Source organism: Onthophagus taurus, chromosome 4 (assembly GCF_036711975.1).
Source record: "Onthophagus taurus isolate NC chromosome 4, IU_Otau_3.0, whole genome shotgun sequence".
In the NCBI taxonomy this organism is placed as follows: Eukaryota; Metazoa; Arthropoda; class Insecta; order Coleoptera; family Scarabaeidae; genus Onthophagus; species Onthophagus taurus.
Window position 1 is genome coordinate 2,006,769 of NC_091969.1, and position 17,531 is coordinate 2,024,299.

The 17,531-nt window shown below is 32.3% G+C and overlaps 2 long non-coding RNA genes across 2 annotated transcripts; one reads left to right on the forward strand and one right to left on the reverse strand.

Annotated features, from left to right (window-relative positions):
• The first annotated feature begins 458 nt into the window (after positions 1-458).
• LOC139429694 (uncharacterized) lies at positions 459-911 on the forward strand. Its single transcript, XR_011640240.1, has 2 exons — positions 459-619; positions 837-911. It is a non-coding gene; the product is annotated as an uncharacterized lncRNA (long non-coding RNA).
• Positions 912-15,847: 14,936 nt separating this feature from the next.
• Positions 15,848-16,887, reverse strand: LOC139429676 (uncharacterized). Its single transcript, XR_011640237.1, has 2 exons — positions 16,427-16,887; positions 15,848-16,372 (listed from the first exon to the last, which is right to left on the reverse strand). It is a non-coding gene; the product is annotated as an uncharacterized lncRNA (long non-coding RNA).
• Positions 16,888-17,531: the final 644 nt, after the last annotated feature.

The window sequence follows — 17,531 nt, forward strand, 5'->3', positions numbered from 1 at the left end:
AAATCTTTTTTCCATAAAAAGTTGCCTGAACATCTTAAGAATGTGATAGGAAAATTTTAAGGCGAAATTCTAAGTACTTCCGTTAAAATAGCGTTTTTCCCTACTACTATACATATGAACCACGGGACTCACGCGTGATTAAAGTAACTCACGCATGATCACGTGATCAAAAAAATCGATTATTTTTATAGCAATATCTTGTTTAACCTCTTGATTCTATGAAGTTTTAATTTCAAATGATTTAAATTGTAAAAGTTATAAACCTTTAACAAGTACGTTATAGATAACAATCTACAAGTCTTCCCGGTTTTTATAACTCCGTCTCTTTACTTCTGTGGGAATAAAACGGGATTATCACTAAGAGCCACATTAAGGAACACACCTTTATTGCAAATTGTAGAGAAATAATAGGTTTAAAATAATTTTAGTTTCAACGAATTTAAATTCGATCGAAAAAATACGAAAAAAAGGAAAAGTTATAAATGGACGGATAACGACTTGGAGCGTAATAATATAATTTTTAATGGCCAAGTAGATGAAAATGATAACGATATAAGTGCTTTGGAGTTATTTTCACTTTTCTTTGATGATGAAATACTGGATCTAATAGTAATCGAAAGTAATGGTTATGCAAATCAGAAGAATCACCACCTAAGAATAGAGAAAACAGAAATAAAAGCATTTATACGTGTACTATTACTCAGTGGATACATGCAAGTACCAAGAAGGAGAATGTACTGGGAGTATGAAAGAGACAAAATGTCAAAATGTGTTGGTGTCTAAAGCAATAAGTCGAAATAATTTTGAATATATTATGTCCCATTTTCATCTTGCAGATACTACTAAAATAGAAGCAAGAGACAAATTCGCAAAGGTGAGGCCTTTATTCCAACATCTGAATAAAAATTTTTTAGAAAATAGTATATGCATTGCATTGATGAAGCCATGGTACCATACTTTGAAGTTGAGAGACACAGGCACCATTCGTGAAAACAGTATACCAGCTAATCCTCTGATGGATTCTAAAAAAATTAAGAAAGAGCCAAGGGGATGCTACGATTATAAAAATGTTGATGTCCAAAATATAATTGTTGTAAAATGGCATGACAATAGTATTGTCACTTTATGTTTAAATTCAGCAGGGGTGAATCCAATTCATTCTGCAAAAAGATTTTCTCGAAAAGAAAAGAAAATTATTCGGGTAACATTTAGTCAATTTATACAACGCCAATATGGGAGGTGTCGACAGATATGATCAAAATTTGAGCCTTTATCGTATATACCGTATTTTCTCGAATCTTATCCGCACTCGAATCTAATCCGCACCCCGATTTTAAAAATGCATAGTGGTAAAAAAATTTAGTTTGCGAATGTAATCCGCATCTTTCTTTGAGCAATTCGACAACACCAAAACGATGCGATGCTTGTTGTTAACCATAAATATAATTTTTTCCGTTGACTGACGCTGATGCACCTAAAGAAACCTTGCTTACGACGAGTTTTTATTAGACTAGACTTTAAATTTACCAAGCCAGAAAAAATTGGAAAATAAATATAATTTTAAAAATAAATAGTAATGCCTAGCACGAATTCCGTTCATATACTGCCCTAGTAGTAGCTCGAACGTGGTGTGTGCTTAATTAATAATTATACATATAATAGGGTAATTATAAAAAAATGTAGCAAAAATCTAAAAGGTTCTTCTATACAGCAAAGTTTAAAGAGATGTTATTAAGTTAGCGTTAAGGAAATCGAAAAGCTGGTACAATTTTTGCTGATAACGAGAGTAACGTTGCAGCTGTTGCGGAAAGACCAGGTAGCTATTGGAGACTGTGAGGCATCGTGCAAAAAATTTACCGGGCCAAAGAAGAGACGATTTCATGAAATTGACGAGGCAGTTTTCTAGTTCTCTCAAGAAAAACGAAAAGAGGGACTAAAGAATTTTTAATACTAGCTCCCAAAAGCGCCTAATGATTTTCAAGAAAATTTCAATTTGTCTCAAACTGTAAATGTCAACAAAATGGTAGTATATCTGGATATGCCACCCAACTACACACTGGAAAGAAGAGGTGTGTGGGAAATTTCTTTATAAACGAATGGTTGCGAAAAATTGCGCATCACATTGATGCTAGCAGTAACAAGTGATAGGGAAAAATTGCTGACATTACTACTATTGAGAAAAAAACCATTCTGAAATCTGAAAGACTTCCCGAATGAGGTCCTAGTTAGGGCACAACAAAAAGGATGGATAATTGAAAAGCTGATGATGGAATGATTAAGACAAGTATGGAGTCGTAGACCAGGAAGATTATTAAATAAGGATATTAATTAATCATAGATGATTGCCCTTGGTTTAGACTTCTTGTCACAATAATAATACGCTAGATGTCCAAATCCAAATCGATTGTTTTAATTTATTCTTCCTTTTTGTATTCTGATTATCGTCTCAGTTAGTGTTTTAAATGTTCACGAATTTTTAATAAACAATTTTATACACTTGATTAAATTAGTTTTTTTTTTAATTGCTAGTTTTTTTTTAATATTCAAACTCACATTAGGTTATTTCTTCTTCTTCTTCACTATGATCGGGGTTATGTTTTTTTTTTTAGTATATTTTCATTGTCGAACGCGTTCACAACAAAAGGGTGCGTCTTCTTCTACGATTCAACTTTGATTGTTATTGTTATTTTTTCAAGTGTCGGTTCTTCAATTTTCTATCAAATGCGTAGCGACTATGCTACTGACAATCGTGGATTATTTCAAAAATAATATAAATTTTGGTTATACAAAGTACGTTAAAAGATAATTTATGTAAAATTTCGGAACGACATGCAATGTCGATCAAAATAGTTCAAATATGTTTTCTTTTTTCCAAAAATAATGATTATCAGATATTATTATCGATTTGTTGGTTAATTTCTTCAATTTCAGGAACAATATGGTTTTAAATGTCTATCATTATCGGTGAATTTTTAAAATAAGATTTTGGAATGGATATGGAAATTTTATTACTTTCTAGAAATATTACGGCATAGATTATTATTGATTAAGTGAAAGATCGCATTAATAAGTCTTTGTAAGAAGTTTTATCGATAATTTCATGAGCAATATCGATTCTCAACTGACAGGTGAAAACGTAGTCATATTTTTTCATTAAAAATGAAATCAGATACTATCAGATACTCGTATCAGCCTGAATTACTACAATATCAATAAAAAATAAATAAAAAAGGAGAGATGTAACACCACGTTTCTAACTACAGTATAAATAAGAACATATTTCAATATGTTCTTTATAATTCAATATTATTTCATAACAAACATGACCACTATTTGGTGTAATTTATGTGAAAAATGATTCTGCTTTTGTAAGCCGTTGTGGAGTTAGTATTCATTATAAATAATATTTCCAACTCTAACAATGCCATAAACACGTATTGATTTTTAATGTTCTATTTCATTGACAAAATCGAAAAACATAATGAAAATAATAAACAAAATCATTAAACTAAAACTAAAACTAACACTAGCACTATCACTAGAACTAACACTAGACCTACAACTAGAAACTTTCGGGTTAACCCGTGCGTTTTTTGAAAAAAATGTTTGACGTTCGGATGCCACATGATAGTGCTAGTGTTAGTTCTAGTTTTAGTTTAATTAACACCGGCCGTGAATGCCTTCGTACTTATAAATAAAATCATACTAACCAAAATAACGTAAACTAGATCTTTTACAAAAAACTAATAATTTTTAATAGATAAGTACGCTACATGTAAACTGTAAATAATTCAAAATAACAATTTTAAAATAAGGTTGTCAAAACTGACAGGTGACTATGTATTTTCTGTTTAATAGTGACATTGTCACAAAAATTAATGACGTTGTCGTTTAAAGAAAATGTTGGTTGTAAACGATGAATACTAAAAGTAAGTTTTTGTTATTTCGCGAAATAATAAAGCTTTTTTTTCAATATTTTTATAATTTAGAAGGGCCCTTCTAACTGCAGAGAGAGGAATGGACGATGTTCTAACTTTAGAAACACAAATTTAGTATTTAACAAATTCTTATGTACGGTTCTTAAGGTTGATTATTAAGGTTTAGAAGTAGAACGGAATGAAATTGGTACAGGCTTTAAATTTGAAAATGTATTGCGCAAACTAGATAGGAGAGGTTCTGTGTCAACAGAATGATGTGAATTTATAGAAAATTCTCCAGGAAGACAAAGTGGTTGCCTAACTCAGCGGGAGAACAACGCCGATCTTCTTTTAAAGAGAATCAGAGTCCCAACAGGATTATTGGTGGTTCGTGATTCCACCTATCGACATTTCCTATGGCTGTTATGGCGGTTTTGAGAGTCCTGTGCTTGTAAAATTGTAAAAGGGTGTGATAGATTGTGGTATGCCGATTCTGGAAAGATATTCACGGAGAAGAGTGTTTGCTACTGAAGAAGATGAAATATCATTTATAGGATAAGCTTCAGGCCAAAGTGTGAAGCGGTCGATTACTGTGAGGACATAAGAACATCCTAAAGATACTAAAGGTCCTAATAAATCTATATGGATATGCTGAAATCGTCCTTTAGGAATGGATATTTTCTCAACAAGGGATTTGGTATGTTGATGGATCTTTGTTTTCTGCTACTGGAGACATCTCATTCTTGTCCAAAATTGTATGTCCTTTGACATATGAGGCCAAATGAAGCGAGATTTAACACTGTGTAATGTAGAACGAAAACCTGAATAAGTTAAAGAATGAAATTTATTAAAAATTACTCTTCTATATTTTTAAGGTATATATATTTTAGGGGATGTCAAAGTAATGTCGCACCAAAGTAACTTCTAAGATTTAATGATCACGTTAATAATTTTTTGTCATTAGTATTTATCGAATTTCCCTTAGCAGCCGAAAGGAATTTAGTAGAATCCTGTTTGTGTTGTAGATACAACGTGTGAGGAAGTACTGAAATATCTGCGAAGACAAAGATTGGCGAATAAATGAAGTAGAACCTCTTGGTCGCTAAAGAGTTGTAGTAATTAAATAATTTTAACTGTTTTTAAAAATTAAAATGCAAAGGCAGACGTGTTGTCTGGTTGGTTGCTTATAATCGAATGATATTTACATCGAAATCAACAAAAATGGTAACAAAGGTAATTTATGATAATAAGGTAATTTGATAAAAGTTATAATTTCTATGTGTACGCTACAGTCGCTCTATATAGAATGCAAAACACCGGAGAATCACGTATGTACGATTTGTGTAGTCAAATATTCTCGACACATAAAACTTAAGCAGCACAATATTGTACCGGTCTTATGGTCTCGACGCAGAAGTACGAGCGCGTTAATTATAAACAGTCGAAAGAAATGTTCTAGTTGAAAAGAAATAAGTCATCTAATTGTAAAAAAATACAAATAATATAATTAAAAATAAACTACGTTTCTTCGTTAATAATGTAACGAAGTAACATTTTTTTTTTAATTCCGAAAAATTAATAACATCCGAATATACTTCCCACATTACCCCGACCTCCTACAGTTTCCGCCCGATTTAGAAAAATCCAAAAATTGATACCTTATCACCACCCACATATGCAACTTTATTCGCATTTTCCTTAATTTCTTAATTTCCTTAATTAAACTTCAAATTTTCATATTAATTCATTTAAAACCGTTAAACCTTTTTCTGAAAACGTTTCCTGACCGAATTTCAAATAAACAAAAGCAATTAGTGGAAATCGCCAAACGACGTAATTACCGAAAGCACATGGTTTCTGAAAATTGTTATTTAAAATAATTAAATAACACCGCAACGAAGTAAAATATGAAGAAGTATCAGTAATCAGTAATCAGGGTGTTACTGTAAACAAGGCCGACCGTCCCGTGTGAGTTTCAGCAGCCAGCGAGCTACCGTTCAGCTACCGTACAGCGACTATTTTTTTTATGATGCGGAATTAGAAATCCTAGAACAATCAAACCGATTTCAAACAATTACTAGTATCATGAAATAACCGTTGAATGATTCTAAAGACGATCCGATTATGATTAACATGATTATTAACCAAAATCATCCCGCATCTTAATTAATTAATTTACTTCATTCCTGATGGTCATCCATGGAAAATACTACCCGTATAGGATTGCCCCGGACACCGGCCAACTGCTGAAGCTACTTTGTGTTGAAGTGCGCGTTCATTAATACTGATTAATCGAAGTTAACGTGAAACACGCGGTCGGGAAAACGTTTATGTAGGTAAGTGCCGTAAACGCTAACCGATTTTGTTAATTATATTTTTGTAAATTTCTACATAAACAAGGGCATCTTTTGAATTATATTATAAATTTTTCCGATAATTATTTTTAATTAATTATCACTCCGCTATTCCTTAATAAATTTTATCCGCTCAAAAAAGGGATTTAGTTAATTTTGTACCCCGCATCCGATAACGCCGTTAAAATTTTGCTATTGTCATTAATTAGCCCCGCACATTATAATTTAGTTTTGATAACTTGTTTCAATACGATCCCCACCTCGGAAAAATCCAGTTTTCACCCCGAACAAGTATAAGTAGCCGGTCAAAATTTCACATTCAACCAGTCTTCAACTGTCAGAATCAGTCTTCAACTGTCTTGATCAGTCTTCGACCGTTCTGGATTAGTCTTCGACAGTCTTCAAGAGTCTTCAGCCGTCATCAACCGTCTTCAAGAAGTTCGCCAGACTTCACCGAAAAATCTCCGAGTTTTGGAAATAACCGAGTTTCATCGTAAGTTTCGTTTTGGTCTTACAATTGTGGGACTTTGATTTTATTTTCCGCAATACTTTCCCCGACCTGGTGTTGCTGCGAGTTTTCCGCAACACTCTTCCGACCTGGTACTGCTGCGAGTTTTCCGCAATACTTTCCCCGACCTGGTGTTGCTGCGAGTTTTCCGCAACATCTTTCCGACCTGGTGCTGCCGCGAGTTTTCCGTAGCACTTCATCCAGACCAATTATTCCCTTATGAATAATTATTTCAATCACGTCCGAAGTACGAGTGCCACAAGATTGCACTAGGCCAGACATTTACCGATTATATATTTAAATAAAGATTTTTTTACCTTCCTCCGTAAACTCCTATGTTGATTTTTTTTATTATTAATAAATTTTGATTTTATTTCTTAATTTATGAACCGCATGTTTTTATTTTTTTGACCCTCTCTAAAACACCCTGAATCTCCGACTGTAACCCCCAAAAGCTACTTGGAGGCGAAAGAGTTCCTTAACTCTGTAAACATAAGGTAGCGCCCAAGACCGTTAACATCCCGAACATAAAAAATAGGGCACCAAGACCCCTTTCCTAGGACCGAAGCAGGAAAGGACGTCGCAATAAGTAAAGAGTGTGACTGATTCACATAGATGTAATACTAAATAATATAATTCTCGTTGAACTAAAATTAGAACTAAAACTAGAACTAACACTAGAAACTTTCGCATTTTGCCGGGCGTCTTTTAAGAAAAACGATAATTTTAGTTCAATTAACACCGGCCGTGAAAGCCTTCGTACTTATAATATAATTCTCCCTTTAAAAAAGTGTAACGCAATTGCTCTAGTGGAGTATCAGACCACCCCAACTGTTGCTTTTCTCAAAAATGGTTAAAAATAAAAAATGTCTGATTTATGAATGACAATAATGTAGTAGAAGAATATCTAAAACCAAATAATTGAAAAAAATTGGTTTAAAAGATATGAAGCAAAAACTGGTGTCTGGGTATCTAAACACCCCAGTATAGTACTTGAGTGTTAAATGTGACACCATCAGTGTTTAACTACGGTTCAGCATCGAGTTACTCAAATGCCGGACCGGTGCTTAGACATTTGAACGCGGCGACGGTTTGATCTTGCATCCAAACTTCTAACTTCGCTCGTTACGTTATCTTTGTCAAGAATTCGATCACGCTTTCTTCCGATTTTCCAGATAACACTGGCAAACCAGTTAACGAAATTTTAGACACAGTTTTTGGTGCTTCTGATTTACGTTATCTTAAACAAACTTTAATTGAGTTAAGTAGAGAAATTTACGATTCCTGACCGTAATGTATTAATGCCGGTTCTGGCGCAGGAACAAGCGCATGGGCAGTTCCAACCCTGTGACGTCACACTCCAATGTATTCAGCATGAGCGACTTGTCGGATGAGTTGTTGGCTCGATAACTCGTGTAATACCATATACTGGATGTATCTGAATGATAATATGATATACATATGATATGATATATATATATATATATATATATATGATATATATATGATAATATGATATACATATATATGATATACTTTGATATATGAACCATGGGCGACTTTGGCTCCCCTAAGGAGCTACACACCTCCAAAAATGGCTGAAAATTTTGGTTTAATTTTTTTTCTCAAAAACCCTAAACGATAGGTAAACGAAATTTGGGGAATATGTTTAACTCATAATAGGGCACGTTTTGACCCTCTTTGTACTTTCAACCCACCCTTCTAAACTACTAAACGTAGCCACCCCCTTTATATTTTTACACTACCCGATTAACTTACTACCCGATTTTCGATATTTTCTTTTGGTTTATTTTTATATTTACATTTATTTTTTTTTGTTTACCATTTATTTTTTTAATAAATTTATTTCTTTGGTATATGATTTTGCCGATTTCTTGTTTTGTGTTATATGTTGGTGTCGTCGAACCTTTTCCTTTCCAACCCTCTTGGCAGTTAGAGCGATCTGCAACTGAAACTGCGTGGCGCCTTATAAATTCAGACCCACCCCATCTTCACTGGGAAGCCGAGGTGTTGCAGATCTGCGCACTTATTTTTAAGGGTTCGATTGTGTTGTCGTTTCTTTTTGTAGAGAAGTCGTCACACTATGGGTACTACTTTCAAAATATTTGGCAGCAATATGTTTTAGAACATTCTCACACGATGGTGATATCATATTTTCAATGATTTTTAATATGAATGAATTGTTTTACAATCGATGTTATTTTTGCCCAAATAACGAAGTAGATGTTTATTACAAAAAAAGTTTAATTGTTTCTTTCGTGTCTACCGCTACTTGATATTTGGACAACAATAACATTGAGTGATAATTAACTTTAACTATAATGATAATTTATAGTTAAAGAAAACCATCTACAATAATTGCATTTTAAAGCTGTATAAAATACGAGCGAAACACTTCAAACACTTTAAAATTTACGATTCGTGCAAGCGCTTTCGCGACATTGGGCCATGACAAAGACAGACAAATACATCATTCCGTCTGCCTTTGATGCAAACGCTCTCCTCTCATTGCTTAAATATTGAGTCAGCGATATAGGAGATAGTATATACAAGGTACATGAATATATTTATCAACCTTGAGTATATATATATGTGTAACATCATCCATCGGAGAAATCCTGAAGAGTACGTCATACAAGGGTGAGTTGTTGGTTGCATAACTCGTGTAACGCCATCTAGCGGAGAAATTCGGTGGTGTAAAAATAGAAATAACAATTATATGATAACACATTTATCATTTAATTGTTAAGTAAAACATAAATATTCTAATATAACTACTGTTTACAAATTTATATCCATACAGAGAAACATCGGATTACATATCAGATTTCTTGAAAAAACAAATTTCTAGAAATAACAGGTGTTATTGCTACATAAAATGCGAATAAAGCGGTTTTTATTATTAAATCACCGAGGTTAAGTGAACTTTACTTAACTTACTTGCACCTCACAATAAATTTAATTGTTTTAAGTTTTTTAACATTACATTTACTTAATATAGTTAATCTATATGAAATTAAACAATAATTATTTACTTAAAATTGTATTAACATTACTTAACACGTTATGCTATAATGACCCCAAGCTAATGTATTAATTCCGTTATCACAAATATATCGCTTGGAGTCATTTCGTGAAAGAACCAATTTATTTTGTAATACAGTAAATATTCTGCGGTTAAAACTTCTAAATAATGTTTGTTGTTTAAATAATACCAATTTCGAATTTAGACAATCTAAATAATTTTGAAAAGAGATGTGATGTTTAACAACGGCCTTCTTAACTCCTTTGAATTTTTTGGTAATCCGCCCATCTGCGACCCTTTTAGCCTTTGACCTCAAACCAACAAATTCGACCATTATGTTTCCACAATTCTCATCTTTCATTTTAATTTAATTAATTTTAGTTTGTATTTTATTGTTTTGCTATTGTTTTGGTTTGATTTTAATACATTTAATTTATTATTTAAATTTAACTAAATTTCTTTTATTTTTATAAATTTCATTTAACTTTGCTCCCTAAATTCAAGCCGGCGTGACAAGTTCTGCTTGTCGCATACGCCTTTAGCACGCCCACACAACATAGTAGAGCCGCTCCTTACAAATTGGTGTCAGAAGTGGGACATTATAGTTTTTGTATAATTTTCGAACCTTTAATTTCGTACCAATCAGAATAATTACTAACCGTTATTATCATGGCAGAGGCCGCCATACAAGCTATGACCGTTACCCCCGTGTCACTCGGGATGATCGCAGCAACGGTAGAAGCGTTGTCGGGACAAAGGAACGTGAAATTATATTTTGAACGAATAGAGCAAAGAACCACGTTAGATAGGTGGACAGAACAAGAAACATTGAATATCGTAAAATATCGACTTTCCGGAGAAGCGTATCGATATAACAAAAGTGATACAACATTGAAAATAATGGTAATGTTTACTGAATTCAAAGAAAAATTTATCCAAAGATTCAAGCCGCGAAGAATTCCAGGTGAAGCATACAACAAATTGAATCGCACTTTCCGGGTACCTAATGAGACTGTGTCCGAATTCTAGACTAGAATAAAATTGGTAGCTAATAAAATTTTGGAGGATAACCAAAGTAGGGCGACAGATGCCGAGTTGCCAGGTATTAAAAAGAAAATTAACGAAAGCGTCCTTAATCAATTTAGGATGGGGTTGCGAAGAGAGATTTCTCAAAACATCGGAATTATATTAATGCGAGAAGAAAGTCTGACTTTGGAGAAGGCGGCGGAAATTGCGACTCTAGAAGAGAGTCATCAATTCGCCTTGAGGCGTCGATTCAAATCGGTTCGGGTGATGGAATCTTCGATTACATGTTTCAAATGTGGAGAAATTGGTCACATATCAAGAAATTGTAGAAATCAACAAAGACAAAAAACAACGCAGTTTAAAGGAAATCAGAAATTTAATTCTATAAACCTCATAAGTAATAGATTAACCGAAGGGAATTCGCCAAGACAGTCGTTTAGCTGTTATAATTGTGGACAAGAAGATCACTTTAGTCGAAATTGCACTCTTCCCAGAAATCATAGACAAGGCACGACTCAGAAAAATTTTAAACGTGTAAGACTTAGGGAGCCTCTTATTAGGATTAGGTGTGCATTTAAACACAATTTCTTCGAATGTACGTTTAATTAACTTTTCATACGCCTAATGTAAAACTTACAACTACCATAAAACATAACATAATGTCGACTCTAACGGACACGGACACAAGGCATGCCGCGTAATAATTAATATACAAACTAATAAAAATCAGCGTTTTAAAATCAAATTAAATTAATGCTACAACTCGGCCATCCTGACAATAGTTCGTCCTCGAACTACACACAAAAGTTTTTTTTTTTATGTTTATCCACGGAAGCAAATTATTTCCCACCGGTACACCCTCATATGGTCTATTCGAATTTTGAAATCCATCAATATCTACTATGACAAATCGAGTTTCAAAAGAAATTTTCTGGGAAAATTTCTTCGTTAGTAAAGGGAGGTATTATTACAGCTCAATTTTTTTTTTTACTTTAGGTAACTTGAGTTTTGTTCGGAATTTATGTTATTTGTTATCTTTTCTTTATGTTGGTGGGAAATTTGTATTGCATATAGGCGGTTATTGAAATATTTGTGTTTATTTGGAATTAATTTTATTAATTTTTGTTTAATTTGATTTTTTTAGCAACGATCTCGATTCAGCAACTCCCTAAATCCCTTTTATCCTTTCAGATGATTTTTCTTTTCCTTTTCTTGATTTTTCTTCGTTTTTCGTTCTTTTGTGCATGTGTATATTGAGCGAGCAGGTGTATTTTTTGGGCCCTTTAAATTTAATTTAAAAGCATTGTGGCTTACCTCTCGAGTCTCTTCTTGAGTAACCAGTTACGATACACTGTGGTGTAAGGTGATTGAGGCATTTTTGGGTTCATCACCACTGCATATCTTTTGAAATCGTGTTTTCACGTTTCAAGTCATCGGATTTTTAGTGTATTTACATTAAAATTCATCTTTCTGGTTTTAAACTTCGAACATCAGAGGTAAGCGTGTATTTTTCTAACTTTTGCTATTTCTTTTAACCTTTCATGTAATCATTCTTTCTCTCTTTTCCAAACTACTTTAATTAACTTACTCTTTAAAAAATATATATATACATACTAAACTAATTTCCCATTTAATCTAATTTAAATACTAAAACTGTTTTATCTTCTTTTCCTAATTTCTTTTTATTATTTTCATGCAGGTTTTAGTAAGAGCCAATTTTATTTGGTAATTTTTCTAAGAGCGAAATTTCGTTCAACCAAACGTTTCGTTCTGCCATCTTGGAAACATCCACTTCGGTGTGTTGCTTTCCTACAAGAAACATTAAGCATCAAATTCTAAAATAACATCATCCATACTTACCTTTCCCTCGCACCAGAGGTCGTTGCTGCGGAAAGTTAAGATACAAAATCATCGATACTAGAACCTAGAACATTACATCGGGGAAAAAGGTCAGGAATATTTTTAAAAAATATAATTATGTATGAAATGGGTGCCCATTATGTATGAAATATAGTATATATCTTTGTAGGTATCAACTTTATAAAAAAATATTTTATGCAAAACTTGTTTAATATTTTATTTGCCTTAATTAGACTCCATTCAATTGTTTTAAATTCAGAAAACAAATGAGTAACGAATAATACTTAAATTTTTTAAATGTCAATGTATTCTTTCTTTATGATGGCGTAAAATTGTAATAAAAATTAATCAATAACATTAATCTAAATATCCGAGATCGTCAAATAACTCGAATTATTACTGTAAATTAAATTTACATACAAAATAAAACAAATAAACGAAAAACTATTGTACATCTCCAATAATTCGAGGTACTGCGAGATACTTGACGATCTCGGATATCTAGATTAATGTTATTAGTTAAATTTTCTTAATAAACTAAAATTAATTAAATTTTTCGCGGGTTCTAATAATTTTGATGATTGTTTTTTTTTGGTTATTTCTTTTTTTCGCTAACATTAATAGTTTAGAGTTCATTATTTGTTATTGTTTGTACGTTATTTTGAATTTTTGGAAATAAACAAAACTTTTCTATTTTGCCTGTATAGACATTGTTGGAAATAATTCACGAGCACACCCTGTATAATCTGAACGCGTGAAGATAAGTCCATAATATTTGCGGAGCACAAAGGATTACTGTAGACGAGTTTATTCAGGGAGTTTCGACTTTTTTATTCGCGGCATTGTTGTCTGAGCCACCCTTCCAAGTGGAACATTCCGTCGCTATGGAAACCGAAGTGGATGGAAAATTCCGGTCGTTTTTAGTGTGGTGTGAGGAACCACATTGTTATCGTACTCTGTGCGCAATGGATGGGCGATCGCGTTACTTAAGCGAGTTTGAGCGAGGAATGTTTGTGCTTATGCACATTGAGGGTGTATCGTTCTGTGAAATTGCGCGTCGTCTCGAGTGATCTCGAGTGATATTTTAATAATGTGAAATTGACAGTAACAACAATTCTTTGTTTAATGATATTACAGAATTTAATAACCATCGACTTTTCCCAAAATACGTGTAGCTCCCTGAATCTGATCTACTTTATCGCTTAGCCTACAGTTTTTAACAAAATTTACTTTTCACATCTTTTAAACCTTTTAAATTTTTAAATCTGGATCGTTTCGTACTGTGATATGATTCACAGTTTCAACACCGCACAGATAGCCTACATAACCTTAAATAAAACTCACGTTAGTCGTCTTACTACGCTTCACGCTATAACGCGTTTTTACTTTTTGAATTTTTTTAATTTGCGTTCTTTTTGTTGATGGTAATATTTTAAGTTTTATTGCGACATTTTGTTGTTTACAATCTTTTTATAATGAAAAATAGGTAATTGAAAGCCGCTTTACTGAATTCTAAATATAATTTTAAACGTTCCTTTCTTTTACAGTTCTCTTTAATTTTTCAACTCGCCCTTCTGGCTTTTAATCTTTTGTAACTTATTAAAACATTACGTTCTTACTCCCGAAGTCGCTTGGTGTTCTGATTATGTATTCTCCTTCTAGTTTGATTCTTCGTTATTGACGGTATCTAGTTTAAACATTGTCATTTGCAAAATGGTTTTTTCTATTATTGATTTTTCAGTCATGCCTGAGGAAGGTTTCATAGAAACCGAAACAGCTTGTGCACCGATTAGCTAAGTTTTTCAAATACACTCTTTTTTATCATAAGACCTTTGGTATTTTTTAAACTTATCTCTCTACAATCAACGTGAAATCACAATTATCTAAACTAAAATGTCACTTTTATATTTACGCTTGTAAAACTAGCAAAAATTTATATTTATCTTGCATAATTCTTGTATTAATTCCTCAAAGTATATATTTACAGTATGTCCCAGGACAGATGTTACAAGAGGTAAATGACCTACATATTTTTGAATTTTACTTTAAGGATGTGGAATTAAGCCCTGCTTGATGTGAACAGAATTTTAAGAATATTATCATTTTTTGAAAATCAAGTTGGCCTTGGCAGTGAAAAGAACTATTTTTAGTTCAGGTAAAGTAACTTTTTTGTTCATGATCATTCGAAATTTTATTAAGAAAAGTTGTTCAAAATGACAAATTATGGTTCTATGCAAAATTTCTCGACGTAAATTTTGTGTTCTAAAATTAACATAATGCAAGAGGAATTCAACTTTTAACTAGAACTGAGGGATAATACAATTTAAAGGAAAAATATAAAAAGGTTTCTTCGTAGTTTGAACTGGTCTGCAATTTAAAAAAATACAATAGTCTGACTAGTTTCGGCTTTTTGACAACTTCAGAAATTATTTTGAATTCAGAAAGAAGTTAAGATATATACATATTTTCTCATTTGACATTGTTGAGATCGTGAAGGTTGTTAATTACAATAAAATAATATTAAATAAATTACAATACAATTAATTTTCCAATATTTGCGACTACTTAAGTACATTTTTTCTAGGCGTACTAATGTTTGTGTTCCTTCACTCTGATCTAATCTAAAAGTATGGAGGTAGATCAGAGTAAAGATTAGATTTCTGAAATTTTTCATAGTGCCATTATTTCACATTCCAAACAACTTTTCATGATGAAATTTTGCCCTATCATGAACAGAAAGGATACTCTAACTGAACTAAAAATAGTTTCACTGTCAACGCCGACTTGATTTTCAAAATATGAAAATATTCTTGAAGTTCTCTTCACACCAAGCAGAGTTTAATCCCCAATCTTTCTAAATTTTTAGGTCATACCTCTTGTAACATCTATACTGGGACACACTTCATATTTAATAGGTATATTAAATTGTTAAAAATATAAAATGAAATCAATGAAATTCTGAAACATCAATGAAAAATATAGATATTTATTCTAGCCACATAATGTAATGCTCATTATTATTAATTACATCCGAAAAAATAACAAATTAAACCTATTCAAAAAACGAGTAAATAACGAGTAAATGCTATTACTGAAGCATCAGTTGGAATGTTTGGAGTATTCACTTTATTCAAAAAACAAATAAGTAATTGTTTATTCAAACACATGAACTTAAAATTTGACAGAAAATTATTAAGAAGTACAATAAATATAAACATATTACGAAACGACGTAATTAATCAACAATAGCAAATAAAATAAGTACTCTAATAAAGTATATATTGCACTTACAATCTAATATATAAGTGAAACTAAATTATGTAAATCGCCAAGAATTGTAATAATACTGCAAATAATCGAAACATATTCATAAACAACTCATTCCAAACAACAATTATTAAATCTCTAAAAATTAAATCAAAATTAACCTTGACAAAACTATACGAACTACATTCATGCATTTACTAGAAATATTCAGTAAGAAATGTTGAATCACTTCGGAAATTCAAGAATATTGTTCTTCAGAACAATAATTAAGTTCATTACTTGTGATTGCAAGCTGATGCCAACGTGCCATTAGCCAACCTTCTAGGTTCTGGTAGTGTTTCATTGACGGATTTATACAGTGGACAATACTTTCTAGTATGAGCATTATAACCATCTGCATAACAATACGGATACTTCAATGCTCTCAAAACCGGACATGAAACTTTACCTGTGGAATCTTTCAACGAATGACTTTCATAAAATTCTCGCCCCTCTGAATTTCTTCGACAAAACGTACAAGTTCTTGTTGATATGGCTTTTGACCACCCGTTTACGGTAGAATTGTTTCCATTGAGAAAATTATCCCACTTATGATTATCTTCCTGTTTGGCGATAGGTTGTCTTAAAAATACCTCTTTCATTTTTGTCACGTAATAATCCATTGGTTGATTATTGCTAACTATGATCTCTTCTGATGAATATTTAAAAGGAATGTTATAGATGCTGGTGGTCTGGTGACAGAGCGAACAGGAAAATATATCAGGGTTTTTGTTGTTAATTAACAAATGACAACGTGATGGACATTTATCAGGAATTCCTTTGAAGCTATCAATCTTTTCAGTAGTTTGATGATTGGCAGAGAGTGGCTTTGAAGCTGTTACTGAAGCATCAGTTGGAATGTTTGGAGTATTCACTGTATAAAATACGGAAAATGTGTTAGTCATTTCTGTTTACATGAATACAAAAATAACGTAAAATAAATATAAATTCGATCTAAATAATCATAAAAGTATCTCACCTCCGTCCCGTAGATTTTTCTTCAATATGCAGCCGGTGACATTCCCACCATTTATCTGTACAAAAAGGGAAAGATAAAAAATTATTTAAACTAAGATTAGAACTAAATCTAGAACTAACACTAGAAACTTTCGGGTTTTGCCGTGCGTCTTTTAATAAAAGGTTTGACGTTTCGGATGCCATGTCAAAAGCTCACTTCGAACCAGTTTCTGAAGAAGGTTGCAACATGGCATCCGAAACGTCAAACCTTTTATTAAAAGACGCACGGCAAAACCCGAAAGTTTCTAGTGTTAGTTCTAGTTTTAGTTCTAATCTTAGTTTAATTCACACCGGCCGTGAAAGCCTTCGTACTTATAAAAAATTATTATAATGCATATACCGTTTGAGACATTTAAATTGACACTACCTTTAGCTCATAAATCGTCAATTTTATCGAATAAGGTTTCAGATAAAACTTTCATCATATGAAGGGGAAAATATTCTGTATGGTATTCAGTTTACATTTTAGAAGCGCTATATATGTCTTTCAATTGTTA